Below are 25499 nucleotides of genomic sequence, written 5' to 3' on the forward strand. Positions count from 1 at the left end.
GAGCAAAAACACATATTCACACACACACACACACACACGGTTGGTCCTGCAGGCATGCGACGGAAATGATAGGGTAGTAGGTGGGGTGGGTGGGGGGGGGGGAGGGGGCGGGAAATCCGGTTCAGGGACATGTGTAGAAACATGAAGTTTGTGCTTTAGTTTATATTTTCGTACGCATACAGATAGAGCAAGGCAGACACCAACCTACCGACACACACACACACACACACACACCGAATCGGAGCAAAAACGGGACCGGGCTAATTTTTACGCTACACTATCCTGTTCCCCCCCCCCCCCCCTCCCACTCGGTAGGGAAAACGACCGGGGAGCGATCCTAAAATTTTTGCAAAACCTGAATGTTTTATCATTCCGCGCGCCATTTTCCACACACACACACACACACACACACACACACACACAAAAACCGGGACGTGTTAAGCAGACTATTGATTTTCTGCCCCTTCTGCCGCTTCGTGCCGCCGAGCAGGTGGTGGTGGGGGGAGGCGTTTGTCACCACCATTAGCCGTTCCCGGCCAACACGTTGCCGCTGCAGTCGACAGGTTGCCAGGTTCGGGTAGGCGGTAGGTGTTTTGTGCAAATTTTGTGCTGATAACAAATCGATTGAAATGGATAGTGATCGGCTTTGCGCCTTTCCACCCCCATCCACCAACGATGTCGTTTGCATTTGATGCATCTCCCACTGCCTATTTCTCGCTCTCTCTCTCTCTCTCTCTCTCTCTCTCTCTCTCTCTCTCTCTCTCTCTCTATCTCTCTCTTTTTCATTGCGCGATGTTCCGGAGTGTGTCGAGAGTCCTAGTTTTTGAGCTTTTAAACAAATATGTTTGTCGAAAAGGCGGAAGCACCGAAACGAACGATCCGGGATGGTGGTGGTGGTGGTGCTAGGGAAACGTTCACCACTGCCTCCACTTCTTCAAGCGGATTTGTCTGGGCGGAAGGGAACGGAGGTCTTGCTGACTTTTGCCGAAGCGATAATTTATGGACTTTTTGTTCAGGTCTCGGTTTCGGTTGTTGCGCTGGTCTGGTTGGCACACAGGGCCTAGAGCCTGCGCCACTGCCCGGGTTCTCTGCTGTGTTGTTTGTGTGCATCGTGTGCACTGTGTGCGATTGAAGTCGGCGGTTGCGGGAGGCCATCGAGGCTAAGAAACGGTGCACCAGACACAAACCCACACACGCCTTGCTCGTGTGCAAGCGAAACTGCGGCGCACAAAAATCAATACCTATATCCGGGAATGGGACTCTCCCGGTTATTGGTTCTTGATTTATTTCCCCCACCTCCACCGTTGTTAGTTGTTGGTGTTTTTTTTTGCCTGTTTCTTGTTCCGTTCTTCAGCTTTTGTGGAGACCCGGGGGGCTAAGAACTCCATGGACACAGCACACAGCAAGCGGAGCGGGCAAGCTAACAATATTTCAGTAGCTGTTGTGCATCGGTTCTGTAATTGTTTCGGCCCTCAGCTGGCACTTGGCGCGCTGCCTGCATAGCCAGATGGTGGCCGTCGGACATTATTCTTGTGCGAAGCGACCCGCGCACAAGAATCGGGAGCATTTGGTCCAAGATTTTGATCATGTATTTCATGATAAAAGTTTGTTTGTTTGATACGCGGTGAAATTTACTGGAATATTCTCCAAAGTCCAAAGCCCAAGAACTTTGAATCCAACTTCCAACTTGATTTTTTGCGGGTTTGTTGGAAAGTGAGCTGATATTGTGAACTGATCCAAATTCTAGGTCGTTGCAGTAAGGATGTCCTATCAACTACCATTCCACATCTCAACATGATCGACATGTTCTGTAGAAACTCAAGATGTGTGTTATCAGATTATCAAAATTCTAGCTACTCAGTAGATCGGACACTGTGGGGAAACTTGAGATGCTTCGGAATGTCCTACTAGCCTCCCCAGCACAAACATCTGCAGCATCTTCAATTAACATTCTTCCCCAATGTCTCACCAACTCTGCTTAATATCTCGTCAAGATCATCATGCCGGCATAAAAATCACATTAAAAACCTGCCCCAAGCTCCGAAACCCTGGCCCCGCTCTGCTGTGCTGATATGTCTCGAACGTGCCCATCGCTGCGTCCAGTGCTCCCGCGGATGATTGTCCCGATAGCAGCAAGAAATCACAGTTTAGCTAATTAATACTTCAATCTTCGCATCAAGGGTAGAGCATGTAGCGCTGGAGCTGGACGCTGCCGAACTGTACCGGGCTCCCCCGGTGCCACCGCTGGTGGTAACCGGGTTCTGGGCCGATACGATCGCCGCACCCGGTGCCGGTGCCCTCGGTAGAACGGCCCAAAACCGGAAACCCACCGCGCGCACGCACCTGGTACACGCGGGGAATGGAGAACTTAATTTTTCGGCAGGATTCCGCTCCGTCATCAATTATAAGTAGAAGAGTGAAGTTCCCGGTGCGGGCCGTGCGTTGTGGTCTGGTTTTTTTCCCTCTCTGTTTTCTTCTCCCGGCATGTTATCTCCGCTGCTTGTTTCTTCCCAATCGCAGACGAACCCGTTTCTGAAATGCGTACCTTTTTCGATGGGCAGGTAGCGCTAACACGGGACTAGCAGACACTCTGATCTCCGATCGAAGCAACGAGAGTGGACAAGAACACAAGAGAACAGGCACAAGATCGAGATGTGTGTGGTACACCGAGGCACCACTCACTCAACTGTATAGTTTAAGAGTTTAAGATTTTCGGTTGCCTGGCCCGCTTTGGCTTTTGCGGTAGCAATGCGGAGGCTCAGCGAAGGTGCGATCATCGGTCCAGACAGAAGAAGGCAGCATGACAATCGTCGAAATCCGATCAGTTACGGTTTGCGGGGTCGAGCGATGAGCTAGAGGATCTACAAGCGTTGCGTTTTGCATGACAAAGTTTGCCGAGTCAGTGCCGACACACCAACCGACACAGAACACAATCACACACACACACAGACACACCGGCAGTGGAACCTGGAAATTAGTGGCATTGGAATATAATCAATTAGAATGATTTACAGTACGAGATCAATGTAAATAATTGATGGAAATCACTGGCCCTTGAAGTTCGGTGCCACTGCCACAGGAGTGCGTAAGTGAGAGAGATACAGGGAGAGAGAGGAAGATAAGGCCCGAAGACCTCCGGCTGACCGACGCGCGCCACCGGCAAGGGATGCAGTGGATTAATGGTGAAAAGGAAATGATTTATTTATGGTCGCACGGCTTTTCTGCTGCCATCGTCTCGGTGCTTCCGACGACCTTTTTCGGATACATTATTCAACCAAAGTCATTCGCGGCGGGTGCGGAATGCCGGCGCGGGAAGATGCAATCGGGATGCTTTGTTTTGGTTGTTCGCTTATTTATCTTGGCCTGATAGGTTTCGCCTGGCCTGGGGAGAAGGAGAACGCGAGAGAGCGTACGCAAATGCTGCGGGTAAGCGATTGGGAGCAGGATGAGTGGTTTTATCACGGATGAAGGTTGTTTTTGTTTTGTTGGTTGGTAATATTTACGCTAGTTTGCTAGAGCTTAATTTGCAACCGGATAAACCAGAATAGCTGTTTTGTTTCGTCATATTTAGTGCCATAGCTATCATAGATGTTTTTGTGTTGCTTCTTCCTGGCAGTGATTGATATGTTGCATCACTCAGACAAACCTTAAACTTTGTAGCCTTTTAGATCTTGCTAGCAACCTCTATCCCATAACGACAGATATTGAGGACTTTGATCTACAAAATTACAAAAACTGCACTTTGTCTGCAAGAGGATGCCAACTATTAATGAACTAGAATGCAATACCCATACCTAACATACAGTTGTGTTTCTCCAGATGTGGATTTTGATTACTTGTGCTCAAATAATGTTGTAAAAATATGAGGATATGAACTATAAACCAATGCTCAATCGGACAATACACCGTACCGTTGCTCATAAACGACGATGAGAGTAACATTGAGTGCGTAAGAATACGGTTGATTGTAGAAGATACTTCAGGCACAGACTTGCTGAGGTATAGTCCCTTACCTCCGAAATAGTAAGGTAAGAAATTTAGCAAGAGTATCATTTATTGTTAGCAGTGGCTATCAAATCCCTTCAAGTTGGTTAGTACATCAAGTTTTGTCTAGGATTTATGTTTATTATCTGCAGAGTTCTTATTTCAACATCTGTGAGGTGCTAGAAAGTATATCTGGAATGTATTTCACGCATGGTTGATGATTTCAACTTGATAGTCGGTAAGGTTAGCTCCTGCAAATTTATAACGAATTGTTACACTTACAATTCTGTTTCCGAAAGTGCATCCTTACCCCTCAATATTGAGACGTAAGCTAGGAAAGTTTGAGGGATTGCAATGATTTGCGCAACCCCTTGTCATTGCCATATGCAAACCCTCGTCCCTCGGCATGTGGAAATTGTCTGAAAAGTGAACTAAATTCGGGACGTGACTCGGTTATCATCTTGCTACCTTGAAGGGGTCCCCTCTTGCGAAACAATTCAATTGTGGGAAATAGCACTGGCTTGAGTATTCTAGCCCCAAAAAAAAAAAAAAAAACCAAAAACAAAACCCCCGCCTACGAGGGAGTGAGCGAGTGGAGTGGAACAGTAAATTTCAATCAACCTTACCCCGGCGGGACGCCCGTACGTTGCGCTTGCGAATCGCTCAATTTAACGCCCCAAAACCGTAACGATTTGATTCCGACCTAGCCGACGCACTTGAAACTGCTCGTCCCAAAAATTCCGCTCCCGCAAAAAGAGAAACCAAAGAGAAGAACAAAAAGTTTTGGGGAAGTTTGGAATGATCATAAAACATCAAAGTCGTCGATTGTTGTCAAAGTCGGCAGGCAACGACGTCCGCTTGGAGACTGTTGCGGGGGGGGGGGGGGGGGGGACTCGCCTCGTAATCGGACGCTCGTAATCGTAAGAAGTCAAATGGATTGGGTAAACGGGACGGAGGGCGGTCGAAAAGGAGCGGGGTGCCAAGGGCCGGGATAAGAGCTAAAGTAGATAAACGCTGCCAATCCCACGGAGAAGCGGGAGGCGGGAAAGCAACACCGGCAAATGGAATGGGGAGCCTTCGGGCTGCTAAGACGCGCGCGCTGCCCCGAAATGAGCGATGCTGTGCGGATGCGAAAAGGACGCGGCAAAGGGCGAGGGAATGATTTCATGGTGCATGCAAAAAACTCCCATAAAGCTGGCCCAGATGTCCAAAGTGTGTGCGTGTGTGTGGCTGTCCTGGACCTGGACATCCTGTGAGAATGGACAAGCGAGGAACCCGCTACGCAAACGTGGCATAACAACGGTGCAAAAAAAAGGGGGGAGTAGGGGGGGGGGGGGTAATACCCTGCAACGACAGAGAGTTGTGAGTAATTTATTCGTCCCTTCGAGTGCTTCGCAGTGCTCGTAAAATCGGGATGCCTCCGGATCAAAAGAGCACGAAGCAAAAGGCGCACGTCCACCGAGGAAAAGCACCGAGACTGCGTAGGGAAACAAAAACAAAAAAAAAGGTAAAGTTTAAAAAGAAAGCGAGCGAGAAGCAGCGGACTGCAGCCTTCTGTCTTGCATGTGACCCGCTTTTAAGCGCAGTAGTGTTTTGTTTTTTTATGCTGCTGCTGCTGTTGCTTTGTTGCAGCAGTCCGCGAAGGGAGAAACGATGGAATAAATGAGAAGCAAATAAATGAGTGAATGGCGGCACTGCGCGTTGTTTTCTTTTTCTTTTTCTTTTTTTTGCTTCTTGTATTTTCTTTTACTGCTGCTGCTGCGTGCGTGTGCTGCTGCAACGGCTCGCGACGCCGCGGTTTGAAGAAATTGATTTCGCCGTTTCCCTCAAGGACGGTTGCGAACGCCCGCCACGCGATCTGCTTGCAAAACAGAGATTAAAGATGGAGCAAGAGAACAAAGCGGCAGCCCCAGCGCTGCGCGTGGAATCGGCGTGGAAGCGTGGAGCAGAAAAATTATCTACCCCGTTTTATACCCCCCCTCATCCCTCCCAAAACCCTTCCCCCGCAGGGCACAAAACCAGCGGCGAAACTGGAGGGAACGCGGAGAGCAAAAAGGGCAAGCGAAGAGGGGGTTTCCGTTTAACTTCAGTTCGACCGCTCCCTCGCCGCCTCTCGCCGGCCCGTTTGTGCGCGCGCGTCCACCACCGTCGTTCGAACGGTCATTAAATCGCTCGATTTCTGTTTAATAATCTTGTCCCGGTGGGCCATCCCCGGTTGCGGAGCACCCCCGGTTGCTGCCACGCTTCCCGCCGGCCCAGTGACGATGAAGGATGGAAGGAACAGCGAAAAAGGGATGCAGCGTTCGCGTGGCCCGACCGGACCAGCAGCAGATAAAGCCGCAGCCGACGTCGCAGGCGCTGGGCGGGATGCAACAGGGACAGGGTACAGATAGGGGGAGGGGGGGGGGGGGAAAGGGCACGCTTGGAGGTCGGTGTTCGCGTGGCGCTCGTACTGGCCCTGGCATGCGAATAAACGTGGCGGTTGTTACTGCAGCGCGAATTGTTGCCCCCTTTTTTTATGAAGTGATTTCGTTTCGCTTTTATTTTCGATCTGCTTGGATTGTCTTGGAGCAAAGTTTTCTCTCTCTCTCTCTCGCTTTAGCTGCAGGATAAGCCGGGCCGGTTGAAAATGAGTTGAAAAGTGTCTTGGAAAGTAAACAGCGTCGTTATTGCGCTTGACATTAATGACAGCTATGAGCTGGATATTAGATTTTTAGCGTCTTCCAATTTATGTTTTGATGAGGCTTTAACGAGGCTCGAGGCTGCATTAAAAAAAAAAAAAAAACATAGCTCCTTTCGGGTACGGTTGGTCCACTGGAAACCGCTGTGACATTTGCTGGCATGCAAACGACGGTTCGACAAACTGTCGAAACGTACGCATACTATGCGCAGCGAAACAATCACTCGTCAACCTTTCAAATGGCGAACGCTTTTTTTAGCATCTTGTCATAAACGAGGCAAAGCGCAACCGATCAAAAGCCCCATCTTTCCTCTCTGAACAGATGTTGGATGATGCACAAACACACATACACTCACCCACACACACACACACACACACTGGAGAAGATGCAGCGACTGGCCATCATTTATTTACTACCCTCAACCGACACAAAACACAGCCGTGTGCCAGGCGCTACGGGCTCCGTAAGCGTGGCGGTGGGCTGGAACGTGCACAATCAGAACCTGCCCTTCCACCCCCAGGAACATCGCTTCGCTTCAGCCGAAGGAAGAAGGAAAATCTTTCACCCGATCAAGCAACCGATAGCCTGCACCAGCCTGAACCGTTGGCAGCAACCGTTTCATTGCGCTGAACTCTCTCCCGGCTGCAGTCGTCTGCGGCAGTGGAGAGTGCTGGCACTGGGTGGGTGATTAATGGTACCTGTTGATCCCACCCAGGAAGTGATCTGCACCCAGGCAGGGGGCTGCAAAGGATGCAGCACGCTCGCCCACTGTGGTGGGTGGCGGTGTGGTTCTAATTTTCCCCGGCAGGCCCTCTGCGCGTGCAAAATTAAACAGATCGGAGGCAGTGATAGGGTCGTGCTGGTCGCCGGCACTTTAAAACCGGTAAGGTCGGCGAAGGAGCCTGCTGGACCCTCGCCGCGCGCAGTATCCGGTGGGATAATTGTCTTGGTTGGAGTCTCTGGGAAGCAAACCGAAAATGGGGTAAAGTATTGGCAGAACGGCGCGCGGTGAACATGCGAACCTGGTGAGGTGAACTGTTGTAATGTCTTGTCTTTAGCGATGTGCAACTGGAACTGAAATTCGTACCATTAGCGAGCCTGGGATGCTGAACCCATTATCTGACCGGGAACTGATACTGAATGTATACCGCTTGGGAAATTAATGGTCCAAATAACGCCACCGAACCTTAAACAGATCCAAAAGGGCACGCAACTTGATCGGAGTTTCGCATAGGATGTATTGTTTTGAGATGTTCGATTGGAATACGGCGAAGAACAAATGTGGCACTTTGCTACATTTCTTAGCAGAGCACTGAAAGAGCATTAAAAAGCAAAACCCTACCTTTCTATGAAGCCTAAAAGGAGTCTTTCTGTGCGGTTTGTAACCCAATCCATGGACTGAAACTGCTCACATACGTATCGTAAGATCCTGAAGCTAAGTTTGATATCTGCTTGATATTTTCCTATTTTGATGCAGAAGGTGATATGTATCCCATCCCGATGCGATGGAACTGTTATTCAGAAATTAGCTGGAACATAGAGCTTGAAACAAATCCTGAACCTCATTGCATGGTGCTGAAACCAATTCTGATGCCCTCGGGGATTGATTCTGACTCAAAGTCCGGTCCAGAAACTGAACACTGAAAGGAACCTGCTACAGGGCTAAAGTCAGTTCTTCAATTTATTCGCAGTAAACTCCAAGGTTTAAGGCTATACATTTCCAAGCAAATGATGCGCAGAAATTCGTAGCCCAACTAAGGCACCAATCTTGGGAATTGCAGGATACATTATGAAGATGGATAAAAAAAGAGAGCCCTATATCTTATGTAAGATGTTCTATCTTCTAAGCATTAATGTAGGATTGCTCAGGATGTCTTTATGTCATGAAATCTTTTACCTTGTATTGAATCTTTAGATAATTTGATGAGCCTTAGAACAAATTCTTATGATAAAAATAGTTGACGCTACGTAATTTTAAGATGTTGTTGATATATTCCTGTGTTTTCTTACCTTAAGGGTGCGTAAATATGATCAATACAAAAACTTTTTAAGTAACTATACAAGTTTCATGATAGTGTTAAGAAAATATGGACATTGGCTGCTGGTCAAATATTGTTGTCATTTTCCAATAATTTCAAAAATAAACTATTAAAATCCAGAATACTGCATAAAGCCACGATATCTTTGGGAACCTCCAGCGTTCGAATATTTTAATGAACCTAACGCAGCTTTTACTATTCTTTTGAATACAGATCCAAATATTCATCGGCTTTAAACGTTTGTTGTACTTATGTAAGGGTGAAATACTCAAATAACCCCAACAGTGGACGCAAAACAACTTAATTTTGGGGCTGGGAATTCCAATCAAGCTCCACCTACAGGGCCCGTTCAAGGCTTTTTAGTACACACTGCCACCGCACGCTCTCAGCATATTGCAAAACAAAAATCCCACCACCGTATCGAGACGCTAATTTGAGCGCCAACCGGGCTGGCCCAACAACACTGCGGTCTCGTGCACAAAGCGGTACATCACCCTCCCCAACCGGAACCGGAAGCGGTGAGAAAACTTCGCTTTTCGCCGAGGACAAATGGGCGATGGACGAGCGTCATTGTGGTCCGTCCGTCCCGGGACGGTCCCGGGCCGCAGTGTCCCGGTAATGCCTGGATGGAAGTGAATGCGATTTGTGTGGCAAAATATGGCTTCCCCAACAACAGCGTTCCTCTGGCACATAGACACACACACACACACACACACACACACATTCCATCGTAAAACCCACCCAAGAGAACGAATGATTTCTAAATTACATTCATTGTTGCTCGGTCTCTTGTTGCTCTCGCGGAGCGTCGGCTCCGCACAGCGCTGGACATTTGCGGGCACAATCTAACGTAAATAAGCGGTCCGAGCGTTGCCGGCCGCTGACTTCTGGTGCCTGCTCCATCAACTTGGAACAACACAGCATACATGCTCCCACACACACACACACACACGGTCAAGCTCGTTTGGGTCAAGCAATCGGGATTTTATGATGCGACAAACATGATCCTTTTTGTCTGTTTCGATTGCATCGCAGTGAGAGAGTGTGTGGGGATTTTGGTTTTTTTGTTGTTGTTGAGGTTTTTGCTGCTTTTATTATGATGCTCCTCTGCTGTGTGTTTGTGGCTGCCTTTTTTGGTGCAGCCCAGAAACACCAGCACCGAAAAATGCCACGCAGATAAAACGCAATGGCTTTTTAAATGAGATTTCATCAAATTTATTTACATTCCCGTTACTTCTTTCGCCGCTGGCCAGCCTTGGCCCCTCGTTCGTCCGTTGAAGGGCTCTCGAAAGCGCTCGCCGCAGCGAATAAATTTGAATCATAGCCCGGGCCACCCTCCCCCCCCCCCCCTGACTATGCCAATGGCGTGCCGAGATTTCACAGCGGTGCAACAGTTGTACGACTGACCGTACCTTTCTGTGCTTGTGTGATGCTGGGTTTGCGCGAGTCAGAAAACAAAACGAAAGCACAAAAAAAAAAAACAAACAAATAGAAACGCTCCGGACCTGTCGCCCGCCGGCCATATGAAGGATTGAGCAATTTTAATCAAATTTCCCAGCCAAGCGCACAGTAGGTCACTGGGGTTAGGCGGCAGCGGCGCTGCAATCACTGGCACGTCATTCCAGCCCGTCGAACCATCCTGCTTGGGAGCAGAGCTGCTGCAGTGCCACGGTGACAAAATCTCATTTTTTTTTGCCCGGGAACTGCGGAAGACCAATGACGGAACCGGAATATGTAAATATAAATATTGCCCCACCCCCCCACCCGCGCTGCAAACCCCGGTTCGTCGTCTGCCACACTCGGTCGGTTCATTAATTGCCAAGAATCAATAATAACATTCTGCCCAAGCGCATCTTTCGAGCCCGGGTTGGAGTAAAGCGAAAAGGAAAAACACCCTTGGACACACACACACACACACACACACACACACACACACACACACACACACACACACACACACACACACACACACCCACACACACACACACACACAAGCAATCTCAGCTTCGCCAAAATGGTAAGGAAAATGAAATACACACAGCCCCGGGGCAGACGAACGAGCCACGGCGGGTACCGCCCGGGTGAAAGTCTCCGCCCGCTGTCGGCCGAATCGAACCCGGTGGCTTCCCCATCCTCGGTCACTCGCGAATAAATTAGCCCGGATACGCAGCATCGATACACAGAAGCTGCAGGCTTAATTTATGCCAAGCTCAGTAATAATAATGGAAAAAAAACAAAGAACGGAGAAAAAGCAAGAGCACAGCAGACCGCGGTGCAGATAAGCGGTGCGATATGCTGTGCGATGCGATTAGGTCCGCGTGGTGGCACACCACGGCCTGGGTGGACGGCGAGAGAGGTGTCTTCGGTGGGTGACGATAATTACAATCTAACTTTTGCCCGCCAGGTGCCCGGTGCTAAGGCGCACCCACCAGCCACACACACACACGCACTTTAAAACTGTGCTTTAATGCAAACAGACGGACGAACGGAGAGGCTTTAAAACGTTCTAGTTTGAGCGCTTGTAGTTGGTGGTTTATGAACAAACCGTTGCTCCTTGTTGGGATGTTCACATTTTCAATGTTTCGGGGGTAAAACAAAACAGTTTATCAGGACTAGACTAGGCAATGCTTAAGGGGTGATCAATATTTTGAAAGCCCTATCACTTCTTCCCCGGGTTAGAGGATGAATAAAGTGTTTCCTTTCTTAACGTTCATTTTGGCTTTTATTTTTGGCAAAAGAGTAAAGAAAAAGGGCATTTAAGACAGAGAGAATTGACAAAGGAATTGTCGGCTTTCGACAGATGAATAAGACCACAGTTTTGGTAGCACTTTTCACAATAAGTACTAAGTATTACCTAAAGCCAAACAATGGTCCTTCGAACCCGATGGCTGAAAACTTAATTATCTGACAACAAACGTTCTTAAGGAACGACCAGCTGTTGAAAACTTATCGAGAATACATTTCTGATAACATTTTTCACAAACAGCAAGCAAACGTACTAGCTAGAATAAAGCAACAATCCATAATGAAATATCTGAGCTAGAATAAGAAACTAGTCCTTCGAACCGGATGGCTGTTGGCTAAACAGATAATTATCGGTATTGCATTCGTCACCGGCATTCCTTTCCGGTAATTCAGCAAGTTGCCCTCTCAGAATAACGCTTACACGGTTCAAGGAGAAACCACCTAAACGTACCAGCAAAAATTACTTTTGGTAACTTACTTGTCGTAACAACTTGCCGCTGACGTGGAGGTTGTTTTTGGCGCTCGCAGAATTCACACTCACTAGCAGAGTTTACGGGCAATCGCCGCTAGGCAGCAATTCGCAGAAGGCTACAGTTGCATGAGGTTATTTTGCTGAGCTAATTTATCATTACTTTCAACAGAAATTACAGCCTTCCTCTTCGCAGTGCCGGGATGGACTAGTCTCTTGTCCTGTGCATTCTTGGTAAATTTATTGCCTTTGCGTTAGCGACATAACTAATTCCGTTCGATGATACGGTTATGATGAATTTAATTTTAAGATGGTGCATGTTAGTCCTCGTTGATTTCTGCAGTCATGTGAAGTTACCGCGATGGGGATTACTATTGAAATATGTTTGCAGATTGGAATAATGACAAGTTAAAATACAATTATCTTTATCTCGTATCTGCTGAACGAAGCGTCACCTCCAACAGCGCCGGTGGACATTGCAGCCACAATCGCATTACCCATACACCAAAGCGTTAAACGCACCGTATCAACCGTTCAATGTATATGCATGTATAGTCCCTCGTTTGTTTCTATCCAATTATTTGCCAATAAGATTATTACCGGACCGGTGTATGTTTTTTTTGTCGCTCCAATCACCAGCTTACATGCTACGCCCGAACCATTGGCCCCGTGCACTGTTTTTCGCGTGTAATTTATCCTCTGGCCAGGTAGTACGGATGTGTCAGGTGCGCGCAGAGCCAAAAATGACAAGTTGGGGCAAACAAAAAAAAACAAAAAAAAAAAAAAACACACACACACAAAACTGACCGGGAAAAGCAAGAAGCCAACGCTGACGACCCCATTGGCCGGCTGGAATTAATTTATTGACTTTCTCGCTATCGGATTACAACGAACACTCCCGCTCCTGCCGTTATGTGCCCGGGGTTGGAGGAGATGGTGGTACGTAAATCAGCCCGATTTTGTCGCGCCAACAACGAAATTAGCTCACACCTGGGGGAAGAGGACGTTTCAGGGGCAAAAATCGGGTGACGTGTGCCCTCGGCTGGGGCTTTGCTGCACCAGGGCACCGGTTGCTGCTGCCGCCGAGTGCCTAAGTCGCAGCATCTTCCCCGCCCTTCCCCGCCTGCCGTTGTTGTCACAAGCAGCAGCAGCAGCAGCAGCAGGCCGCGAAGGTGAGAGAAAACCCCGTGAGATAATCATCACGTGAGGTGAATTTAATTTTAATCCGCTGTCAATTTCAATTTCAACGGTATAATTGAATGTGTAATCGAGCCGAATTGTTATTTTCGAATGCAATTTATTTCACGCATCGTGTGGCATGATTCGCTCTCCTGTACCCCCCTCCTCCCCCTCCAATACGCGGGTTGCTGGCTGTGTGTGTGCTTCTAAGAACTGAATATACATGCTCGAGCGCGAACAAAGTGGAGGAAGAGATGAGAGGGAATGTGATTGAAACATGGAATTGTGTGTGTGTGTGTGTGTGTGTGTGTGTGTGCGATTGAATGTGGTAATACACGAGTGAGCGGTCGATAGACAACGATATGCCGATACTGCTGACGTTAACGCGTGGAACGCGAAGATGGCGTCGGTACATCAGCGAAACTTGCCTGGCGCTCTGGACCATCGCGCCCCTCGGCTCCGCACGGAACGAATCCATTTTGCGAGGGAGCGAGGCAACGGTGGGGCGAGACGCATCCTGCCCTGTCCCCGGCACCATCGCCGCTGCGTGATGGAATATTGCACCGGTGTGAAATTGGCCGACCTAGACGAGACATCTGCGTGCGAGCAGAAATCGAACCATTTTCGATCCGCGTAGCCCGGAGGCTATGCTATGCTGCCCCTGTTTTTTTGGGTGGCGCGGTCGAGCGCCGGGGGCTGAAACAGGAAGGTCGGGGGACTTCGAGAACAGTTCACTTGTAAATAAATTAACGCACCCGAGTGGAGCATTTCGGGCGACAACGCAGCGGTGGCCAGAGCACGCCACGCGCCAACAGCACGGCACGGGGCTAACTTTTACGCACACGCACCGACGCAGTTGATGCTGGTGGAGCGGATGGCAAGGGTGTTTGGCTTTCCGATAAACGGGGTACTGCTGCTGGGTGCTCGGGGAAATTGCACCCCGTTAGGCAGCGGGACCAGTAACAGTGTTGTGTACACAGTTGGACGCTGTCAGCTCGAAACGACAAATGCTCACTTTAATTTGTTTGAATTCAAACAAAACTTCCGATGCTCGCTTTGCCTAACTTTAGCCACACAATCCCGCTGACTGGCTCGATGAACGGAGATCCGAGATCCGGGGGCACTTTGTAACGATGAATTGCAGGCTGACGAGACGAGACACCTTGAGGGCAATTTAATTGAGTGGCGAGTTCAATATCCGCAGTTTTTTTTCTTCAGTTTCTGCAGAATAGGATAGAGATTATATGTGACATTGGAGATAAGTTCGAGATTATACAGGAGATTGAACAATAGATCAAGATGCTACAAGTGTGATGTCCTTCAGGCTAGACTAGATCAAAAGCTACATAGAATGAGAATGTAGTCTTATCTTCAAGCTAGGTACTGTTGGAGCACCAGCACATAATTATTAACTCTAATTAACTTTGGAGACTTCAGGCATTGTCTTTCTCAGTACATATGATGCAGGTATTTAACTCGAGCGTCATATGTCATAAGAGATCTAGGAGTAATTCCAAGACTCCACAATAACGGATAATGTCAGAAGTTTACTCGAAATGAACGTCTTGAAAAGAGCAATATGCTTCTAGGCTTTAGGTACCTCACCCTCAGGCTGTACGGAAGAATTGCGGTAAGATTTAAAGCATCCTACAAGCGGAAGTTGAATACTCCAATGCTGCATAATAGTGACAATTCAGATAACGTGATCTGCTTTGAGTAATTGTCTTCAGTGTGCACCCGGCACAGAGCCTACAAGGAGTCCATTACAATTTAGCCTCTATCTGAACCATTATTGTGATTGATTCTGATATCTTCGGATCTCTTCTCGGCCGGCAAAGGAGCTGCGGCAGATCCTGCTAGAAAACGGGCCCGGTGCTCTTTACGCTTCTCGATACCGAAGTTCAATTTCTAATATCAGCTCACCCATCGCTGCAGTAAGCGCTAGAAAATTAACCACTTCTGCCCGGTTATCTCGCCTCCAGGCGTCGTGTGTGTTGACGGGCGCAAGGATTTGTGTTCCTTTCTGCGCTTTCTTCCCCATCCAATGCGCCCATCGTGCAGCGTGATGGGTAGCGGAATTCCAGTTAAAATTACACCTTCTACATCCGCTCTCCTCACCCCCACCCCTTCTGCCCCAAGTCACCCAACAACGAGCTCAACACCTCGGTGTCGACACCGAAAAAAAAGGAGGGCCAGATCCCTTGATGTACGTGCCACCGGCACAACACCGACCGAGCCGGGCGAAGAAATATGGCAAGCATCTCACACGCACGGGGACGGAAACACGGGGACGAAGACACGGTGCGGCGCGGTGACAGCCTAAATCCTTCCCCAACACACACACACACACATTCACAGACCGAATCGGTGGTATGCTAAAGCGTTTGTTGGAGCGCACGAGCGGCGGGGCCCGGGGCGAGCAGAACAGAAAGCATAACAGAAAATCACGTCACTCACTACCTTCAAAAATATTACCTTTCAGCAGCTAACCTTTTTGCGCCGGGAAGGAATAGCCTGGCCTATCCCCGGGTGCGCTGCTACTGGGGAAAGGCGAAACGGCACCGAAAAAGACGCCTTCACACACCCCCCCCCACACCGACTACGTGGGGCGAATTTCCCTCGACGAGTTGGGTTGGGTGTCGGGGGGCGCGGCCGTCGGAAAGAAAATGGGAAACTATATGAGCACACAAACACACACATACACACGTCACTGTAAGCACATTATCACGATACGCGAACGCACGCATTTGCAGCAATCACGTGTTGAAGAGGGGTTGTTTTATAGTGGTAGGGGGGAAGTGGGGGGGGGGGGGGAGCGGAAGCGGAAAGGACATTCTTCGGCTGTGTGGCAAGTGTTTCAAGAGCGAAAGCGCAAAGAACGCACGCGGAATGGTTATGATGTTGAATTTTTATTTCTGGGTGTACATTCCCTGTCCGCTCCTCCTGGGCCTCATGTGGAATTCGTGAGTTCTGTGTGTGTGAATTACACACGAGATGCGTTACACACAGCGGGATCGCTATGCAAAACAGCCACCTCGACATTATCGCTAGCGCGGAGAAGGGAAAGCAGAACAGCGTGTTTATCAATGGAGAAACACACTTCTAGATTTGCTGACGGCGCTGGAGCGCGGCGCTCGCATGCAAAACTCGGGACCGCCTGTCACATCGCATCATAATGTCGGCATGCCAATCAGCCGCGCATAAAGCTTTCGGCTTGCCACCGTGAGGACGTCGAGTAACAGTGTTCAAATGTGTGTGAGCACACGGACACCGCCCGGCGGCATAATGTATGTTGGCGTGCGTGTGTGGAACACTTCAACGAAGAAAAAAACTGGCCACACGCATTTCTGAAGTTGGTGAGATGTTATTTTCTTGGAGAGCACACGGTAAGATTTATAGGAATGTACGGCTTAGTGTTAGAAATTAGGGGGAAGCAACACAATTAACGCTAGAATAGTAAACAGCCAGTTCCTCCAGCGATTCTGACGACCTGGTACGATGTCTTTCGACTTCCAGGAGTTACCCAAATCTCCAATACTGTCACCCGGGAAGTAGCGAAACCACCTCAGACATCCCAAGCACCGTTCGCTGCTGCTGCCGGTGTGAACAACGCCAGAACCCGGCTCGTTTTGGCGTTTTCCCACACGCCCGGTCTCTTCCCACAGGCATTCTTAGGCATCGCTTTCGTCACACGTTTTGCGTACCTCCGAGCGAAGCGACCTCACAGCAATACCGGAAACCGGGCCTGCAACGAATCGCAGGACGGCAGGGCAGTGCTCCAACGCATCGAAAATGGATGCTGTCGGATGTCTGCCCCACGGACTCGAAGCGTAATTGTCATTAACAGGGGAGGATGGCGTGGATGGATGGTGGTAATTTCTTGCTCTCCAAACGCCCGTTGAGCGTGAAGTAAGCGGCCGGAGAAGGTGCCGCTTTGTGCCCGATGTGTAAGCTCGTTTCGGGCGGCGATGCCACATGCTCAAAGCCCGTGTCGAAAAGTGTGGAAACAACACACGGCACGGCCGAGCCGAGGGTCCGAAAACGGGACCGAGGGGGTGCTCCGAAGGGCGACCTTCGATGGTTCGGAAATCGAATGAAATCGAATTATAGTCAATAATCACAATAATTGGTTCGGAATCGAATGATGATGTGCCGTTTTTTCCCCCTTCTCTTTCTTTCTCTCTCTCTCTCTCTTCGCAGCGGACTTGCCGTAAAGGGCGACTGAGAGACACAGAGAGACAAAGAGAGAAAGAGAGGGAAGGAGGCAAAATGTATTGAAACCCAAAAAAAAAAAAAACATATTTCGACCTGGGAATTCCGACGAGGTGAGGATCGTTTCGATTCCGGTGATCAATTATTACACAGAGCTCCCATTTGTGAGGCGCGACGGATCGTACGATCAACGGCAGGATGACGAATAGAAACGTGGCACGAATGTCCCCGATGGGCCGAGGTTGATGTGGCGAAGGGCATTGCGAAACTGTTGGCACATTGCGAGGTCGTGAGGTAAGCGTTTAGCTCACGCTTGCATCGGCGTCTTGTGCCACTTTGTGCGTAGAAAACGGGGCCAAATGAAGAGCCCTGGGTTATCATAAAATAAGTTTAAAAACTGGCATGAGGAATGAAAGTATATTTAAAATTAGGATTATAAGCAGCAGCAGATGAAGACGATCTTTGCCAAAATGTTTAACGTGGAAAACAAAATTGAATTTGTTTCGTAAAGTAGTGGACATTCAAACTGCAAGGTGTTGAAAGATTTCTACCAAACCTGTAACCATACCCTGAACTTCTTCATACGCATTACATTGAATTGCTTACGTCAGGAATTTTCCCAAACTAAACTCCACACCATGGCCTCACTCTGCTCCGTATCGCGCCGCGCCGAGCCTCACAGACGACGCTGGGCCAAATGCTGCTGACGCCCGCGGTATTCGCTACCGTCGGCGGGAGCATCTGGGCGGGAGCGGACATTGTCGGCAATTAATTGCCAGGTCGACCCACCCGGCCGGCAGGCATGCCCATCACAGCCCCAGTAAGTGTGGTTGTAAATTCATTTAAATGCCATTATACAGTCCCATCAGGTTTTGTCCATTTGTTCTGGCGCAATTTAATCGGAAGTAAAGGTTCGGCCCGTGTTTAATTTCTGCTTTTCTTCGGCCCGTTTCAGGTTGCTGCTCGTTGTGTTTTGCATTGCTTTGTGTTTAAAGAGTTGTGCGCGGGATTCATACTGCTAGTTTTTAGTACCAATTGTGTTAAGTTTATTTTTGGATTTCATTTACACTTTATGCTCTATTTGGTTGTTTTTTTTTTCATGTGTTGAACTGTTTTTTTTTCTCTCTTTGTATTGAATCATTTCATTATATGCATTTGTTTTACAATTGTTTCTGTTTTTGTTTCTTTTTCTTACAATGTCTTTCCTTTCTGCTCAGTAGTTTTCAAAGTTTTGTGTTTTTATTTCAAAGTTTTCTGATTTTGCTCTCCCTTTTTTGATCTGGAGCTGCCATATTTCACTTGAAACGCCACTCAGTATTGTTTGTTTGTTTTTTTTTTTTGCTTCCTTCGCATCGTATCGCTTACATTGTGGCAACACGCTTTCAGCTCCTTATCGCCGCTGCCGCTCCGTCGGCACTATCGCAAAGTGTTTTAAAATGTGCCCGCGCTTTGCTGGCGAAAGCCGGACACTACTAAAACCGATGGCCCCGTAATGGCACACTGGGAGGCGCGCGACTTCCGATGGAATAAGTGCAGGCAAATGCGGCCTTCAGCTCAGGCCTCGCTCCCGGAGCGGCAACAATAAAAAGCGAATGAAACCTTCCCCTCGCTGATGTAGGCTAACATGAAACCCCGCCCAGGCAAGCTAATTACAAGCGGGGGAAGGGGAGGGCTAGCGGCAGCACAGGAAGTACATTACGCTGCCGCTTCAGCGAGTACGGCGCAGCGGACCGTTCCCGCATTTTGCAGGGCCATCCAATTTCCCACCACCGAGACAGAGACAGCGCGGGCGCCCGCCTTCAATTACGATTCCGAATTCCGCCGCTGTCGCCCGCCGGGGAAGGGGGAGGGACACGCGAGCGCTCGAATGGCACACCCACTCCAGTGCCGCCATTATCAACGGTGCCAGCACGATTATCCTAACATCATCATCATCATCATCGTCGTCGTCGTCGTCGTCGTCGTCTTCCAAGGATACGACCGGGCTGACGACAACGGCGATAATTACAACTTACCCGCTGAAATAAAAAGGAACCATCCTGCCAGCCCTGCCCCCCCCCCACAAAATGGTGAAGCAGCAAGGAAATGGAAACGGGCCATAGATGCTGGCAGCGGGTACGGCAGATACGTATCATAAAGCCATATAACAATCCCTATAAATAACGATTATTATTATCGCCCTTCCAGCTGCGCGTATTATTGCAAGATAATTACATCGATGCTTTTTGATGAGCTATTGATTTGGTGAGCGTTCTAGCGGCGTTCGATGGAGCCTGGCGGTGCTAGAACGACACATTTTTACTGCGCTTGTACTTGTATGCAGACGTACAGGGGGCGTTATTTTCCTGCACCAGTACCGCAGCAAGTTAGGCGTTCTGAGAAGAAGCGAGAGAGCACAGGAATTCACCGAATACAAAGGCGAAATGTTTGCGCTAATTGACAGCGTGGACGAGAGGAAACGTGTGCTGACACTGTGTTACACGTGTCAGTAGTTACTGGTTATGCGAGCGAACCGCGCCTGCCTGTATGCAATTTACATGACCCCGGCAAAGGTAACAGCGCTTAAAAATGCTCCTGCACAATCACACTGGGGCATCGTACAATGCAAACGCGGCAGCATTTTTTTTTTGCCGCTCTGTATGAGTGCGAACAATTTAGCCTACAAGTACTTTGGAAAATGCAGTTGTTTTTTTTTAGTCTATTGTCGTCCCAACCTACAGTTGATATTTATCGCCCAGCTTCGGGCATAAATATTTCATTGCTTTTGTCAGCGCGTCCTGCATCCAGGCGCGGAACTGTCAAGCGACAGCCAGCAACCGTTCGCGGAATTTGTAGCGAGGCAGCTGTCAAACCGTACCCGAGCACTGTCAACACAATCTCGATCCTCGACGGCAGGAGGTTAGCAGACGGCGCCAAAAGCAACAACAAAAAAAGCGCTGATTTTCCCCCGGCTCTGTCGTTTTCGGGGGGAAGAAACCTAAGGCACTTGCGCTGTTAGTGATGTGCTCTTTGGAGGGCACTACGACTCCGAATCTGACTATTGGTTATTGTTCGTCCAATAACAGCTCTGACAAAATCGGCACCACTAGTTCCGCCCGGAATCGGAGTCGTCGAGAGTCATCCGGAACTGGAGTCGTCTGGAGTTGGAGTCATCTATAGTCAAAGTAGAGCAGAGTCGGCCAAGATCAGTCGTCCAAGAGTCGGAGTCGTCCGGAGTCGACCAGAGTCAATGTCGGCTAGAGTTGGAGTCATCTGGAGTTGGAAGTCATCCAGAGTTAGAGTCGTCTGGAGTTGGAATTGTCCAAAGAAGGAGTCATCTGGAGTCGGCCGGAATCAGAATCAAGCAGAACTCGGTGTCTTCCGGAATCATGTGAAGTCGAAGTTGGCAAGAATTGGAGTCGTCAGAATCGGAGTCGTCCAGAGTCGGAGTCGTCCAAAGTCGGAATCATCCAGAGTCGAAATCGTCGTAAGTCGGGAGCTGTCCGGAATCGAAGTCATCCTGAGTCGTCCGAAGTTGGAGTCGTCTGGAGCTGGAGTCATCCATAGTCAAAGTAGCGCGGAGTCGGCCGAAATCAGAATCAAAGAGGAGTCGAGCGGAGTCAAAGTCGGCTAGAGTTGGAGTGGTCAGAATCGGAGTCTGAGTCCGACTGAGTCATCCGCAGTTGAAGTCATCCATAGTCAGAGTCGTCTGGAGTTGGAATTGTCCAAAGAAGAAGTCATTCGGAGTCGGCCGGAATCAGAATCAAGCAGAACTCGGTGTCGTCCGGAATCATGCGAAGTCGAAGTCGGTCAGAATTGGAGTCATCAGATTCGGAATCGTCCGGAGTTGAAGTCAGCCAGAGTTGGTGTCATCGGGAGTCGGAGTAATCCGGAATCCGAGTCATCCAGAGTCGAAATAGTCGGGAGTTGGAGTTGTCCAGAATCGAAGTCATCCTGAGTCGGAGTCGTCCGGAGTTGTCCATGTGAATAATGCTGGTCGGACCTAAATTCCGGAGTCGGTTCCGAAATGTTCGGAGTACAATCAGAGTCAACTTCAGATTTTCGTCAAGTGTACCCATCATCAGCCGCCAGCAGTGGTAAGGACGAGCTGTTACTGATTTTTTTTTTGGTTACTGGCGGTTTTGTTGTCTTGGTAAAATTAATCTCTCGCTCTCTCCCTCTCTCTCTCTTTCTTCCTGTCTTTAGCTAATCATACGACGAGCGGGGGCACTTGCGGATTTGCGTAAAGTGTGTGTTTGTGTGCACACAAATATTGACGTGCTAGGTGGAGGATCCTACCGTAGTCAAATTAATTTCGATTAGTTTTTGCAACTGCCGCCTAGCCGGCTGCTTGGAGCGGGAAGATAAACTAATTAAGATATGGGTCGCGCGAGCACGCGCGCGCACATCAAGTTTACTGCTGCTGCTGTGCCTTGGAGGGATGATCTGGCCTCCGGGGAAAACCCACCAGCACCAGCCTACGTGAGCGCCCATTCGCCCGCATCTTGGTCGCGTGTGTGCCGAAGTCAGATATTTGGGAGAACATACAACAGCACAAAAAAAAAACAAAGCAAAAAAAAGAAGCTCATATTCATATCGCGCTCTTCCGGTGACGCGCGTCAGAGGACGCAAGACGAAAACAAAATTAGCTGCCGCCCGAAGGCAAATGAAGATATTGAAAAGCTATCTTGGTCGCTTGATTGCTGTCGTGCAACGGGAAAAGCGGGGGGGGGGGGGGGGGCGGAAGGTGGCTGGTATTATAACAAGACGATTGATAATCGCTGATCAAGCCCGTCCTTTTTTGTGTGCCGTGGTGGCACGATAAGCGCGTTTTGTACGGCAAATTGCATACTTTTGGGGGCAATATCGATGACGGAAAGCTCCACATGGTGCTTGTGCGCTATCTGCATGACCCAAATTGGGTCCTAATAAGCCTTGAGCGCACGGTTATTAAACTTTTCAACCTACAAACCTCAGCGTGTCTCCGCACAGTTTTGGTTACGGCAAGGAAGGCGTTTTAGTTGAAGAATGCTAGAATTTTACCGCAAACCCCGCGCTCTGTTGCCCCACCTTTTTTTTTGATGATTGCCGGATCCGGATCTCCCTGTATGCCGCCGACCAGTCATGCCCTCGGCTCGTCTTTACTGTCGCGCTGCTGTTATACATCAACTCTTTGAGCGAGCAGGAAGGAGACGCGGCCGTGCAATTAAAGATGTAACAAAGAGCTTCCCCATCGGACCTGGACATCTTGTAATGGGTCGCTTTCGATCGGGGCTGGGCAAGAGCCGTTGCTTCTTCCGCCGGTGACAAACAGTAAAACACGACCGATGATTCCCTCCGGTGTGCCTTTCGACTTCCCAGGGCCGAACCGGGAAAGCTAAAATATCAATCACTGGAGCGCGCGTTTTGTCGCCCTACCGCTCAACAGCATTGGCTGCTTCTCACTGTGTCTTAAGTTTGTAATTATATCCCCTCACACACGCTGATCCCAGCGGTGAGCAAGCTCTAGTGACCGAAAAGATGAAACAGAAAAATCCTTTGGAATGGTGTTGGAGGACGGCAGACGATCGGGTATGGCGAGTGGGATTTTAATTACCAACTTTGCGGCAACAAAAAAAAAAAACAACAACCCTTACAGACATTGAAGGGAAGGAGACGCACATACACACATGTATCGATAGTATATTTTTTCTGCTTCTCACTCTGCGCTCCACAATTCTCAGCCTCGTTTCCTAATGTCGCGGGACGCAGAATTCTTCCGTCTCCACTCCACCTGCTCTCTCTCCTTCACTCCTCCCCCCCCCTCCCCCTTCCCCATTCCTTAATGTTTTATTGTTCCGCTGTTGTGTGTGTGTGTGTGTGTGTGTATTTTTATGTGTTTCTCTTTGATTTCCTTTGATTCATAATTTAATTCCTTAACCTTGCCGTCATTAACGCCCCTTCCTGCCCAGGCCCTTAATCACGGACGTCCGCTTTCCAAAGCCTCTGCCAGTGCTGCTTGCGTGTGTGTGTGTGTGTGTGTGTGTGTGTGTGTGTGTGTGAGCGAGTTTGGTGAGTGTCATTTACCGTTGACGCGCATCCTACCCCCGGGAATGACCATTTTCACGGCCAAACGAGCACAAAGTGCTTTTCGGACCCTACGGCTGGATTTATTAACGTCCAATAATCGCCACTTTTCGGTGCTCTCTTCCCTTCTGTCTCCCACACCGGTGGCTTGGGAAACCGAGTCGGTTTGTTCGCTTCTAATTATGCTCATTTGAAGTCGTCGATCTTTACGGCGGGAGCCTCTACGCCGGACCCTGTCAACGGAGCGGACGCGCGAGCGTCATTCACTTCCGGACTGTATCATCTTAAGAAGAGGCACACAGGTACGTACACACACACACGATCACACAATCGTACGAGAGTGTATCGAAAATAGTTTGCTAACCGCACTTTTAAGCCCAGCGGTCTGCGTTTTGCGAGGAGCGGTGAGCACCTGCTTCGCCGAAATTGCGCGATTAAACTCGGGCGGCCGGGTTTTTGGCGCGCCCATTAAGCTTAAAAGTAGCGCCAGGCTAAGCCTACGCCCCACAGGCGTATGTTTTGTCTCCCAACTGGTGCAGTGGGGGGGGGGGGGGGGGGGGCGTCAGCGCCACTCCGACAATTAGCACGGAAGTGCACTAACGAGCGCCTAGCGCGCTGCAGTCGGCTCGGGCGCTAATGGCGAGATTAGTTTAATGTTTTAGCGCTCTCCGCCCCCCCCCCGAAAATAATTTCCAGCAAAAACGGCCCAACACACACACACACACACACACGTGCCTGTTGCGGTGGTGGTAACGCATGGCATGCCTGTTTTCGGGTCGGACGGCGACAGTAAGCCCATCGTTTCCCGCCGCGCGATGCTGGCGCAATGTTGCCACAGTTTTCCTGGCTGGACTGGCTGCACTCTGGGCCGCACTCAATTACGTACACGCTCCATTACGCTGGCCTGCCCCCTCAGTTTCCCTTCCATCTCGCTCTCTCTCTCTGCCTGCTGTTTGGTTTGTTTTCTTTCAATCAAGCTCGACGTCTGTTGTGCAAACATTCGGCCGATAATAAGGAAAAGGCGCGATCGATTGCTCGAAGTCGATTGGAATTGGACGTGCAATGTGAAGACAGCATAAACACACACACACACAAGCTCACAATCTCGAGAACTTCAGAGCACCTTTCGCGAGAGCAAAAAAACCAACAACAACAAATAGAAAAAACACCAGAAACACCGAACATCATCAGCGTGAGTGCTTTCGCGAAGGAAATTAGAAGCAAACACTGGCAGAGCGCGCTGCAAGCGGTCGTTGGCGACCGTTTTGCCCCGAGAAAAGAGCCCACCTCTGCCGTGCGATTGATTAAGTTCTTCTGCTGCCGTCGTGGGCGTGTTGTGGTTTGGCCCTGCAGCAGGAAACCCCCCCCCCCCATCCATCTCGTCCCATGCCGCACGCACTAAATTCGGGCCGCGCTGGCGAACTTCAAACGAGAAGTTTGGAGCGTAGCGGCCCAGGCAGCTCCACTTCAAACTCCGCAACCGGAATGATAACCGGTCCGGTTGCGCTATTTGTCATCCATCGTTAGTTTCCGGTTCGCCCTTTTTTTTTTTGTTAAGGTCACACCCCCTGTTCCGTCGCCCTCTTCAGCGCGTTGGTTTGTGCTATTTATAGCCGCCGGTGACTTACCTTGCCCCGCTCTAACGCTCTAACTGGTGGAATGGAAAACAAGACAATAAAAAAAAAACACACACACACACACACACACACACACACACACACACACACACCCTCCCGATGTTCCGAACATAAACGCTCAATTATTCATTTTACACTCGTGTGTCCGTCCGCGGCGCTGGCTCATCACTCAATCTCGCCGCTGCCGTGCACGGCACCCTGGGGGAAGAGCTGGGTGGTTTGAGTACGGGAAGGGCCGGGTTCCCGATGTTCCGCCCGTCCGCGAACGACAGGAATTTTTGCGTAAAATGGATGGAAAGTGGAAGTTGTAGAACAAAAAAAAAACCCTAAGGAAAAACGTAACTCTCCGCTCGCGACTACCAGCACTCAGTGCAGCCGGGCGCTCTTGAGGGAGTTTTTATTCCTTTCTTTCGTTACATGTGTGTGTGTGTGTGTGTGTGTGTGTGTGTGTGTGTAGGTGGCTCTAGTCCACCCCACTAGGTTGATGTTTCGCCATCTTGATGTGTGT

The 25499-nt window shown here is 49.4% G+C and overlaps 1 protein-coding gene across 2 annotated transcripts in view; it reads right to left on the minus strand.

Moving 5' to 3' along the window:
* LOC120951088 (irregular chiasm C-roughest protein-like) overlaps positions 1–25499 on the minus strand; it is a 199220-nt gene that overhangs the window by 103092 nt on the left and 70629 nt on the right. The gene's annotated exons all lie outside the window — the stretch shown is intronic.

Source organism: Anopheles coluzzii, chromosome X (assembly GCF_943734685.1).
Source record: "Anopheles coluzzii chromosome X, AcolN3, whole genome shotgun sequence".
Classification (NCBI taxonomy): Eukaryota; Metazoa; Arthropoda; class Insecta; order Diptera; family Culicidae; genus Anopheles; species Anopheles coluzzii.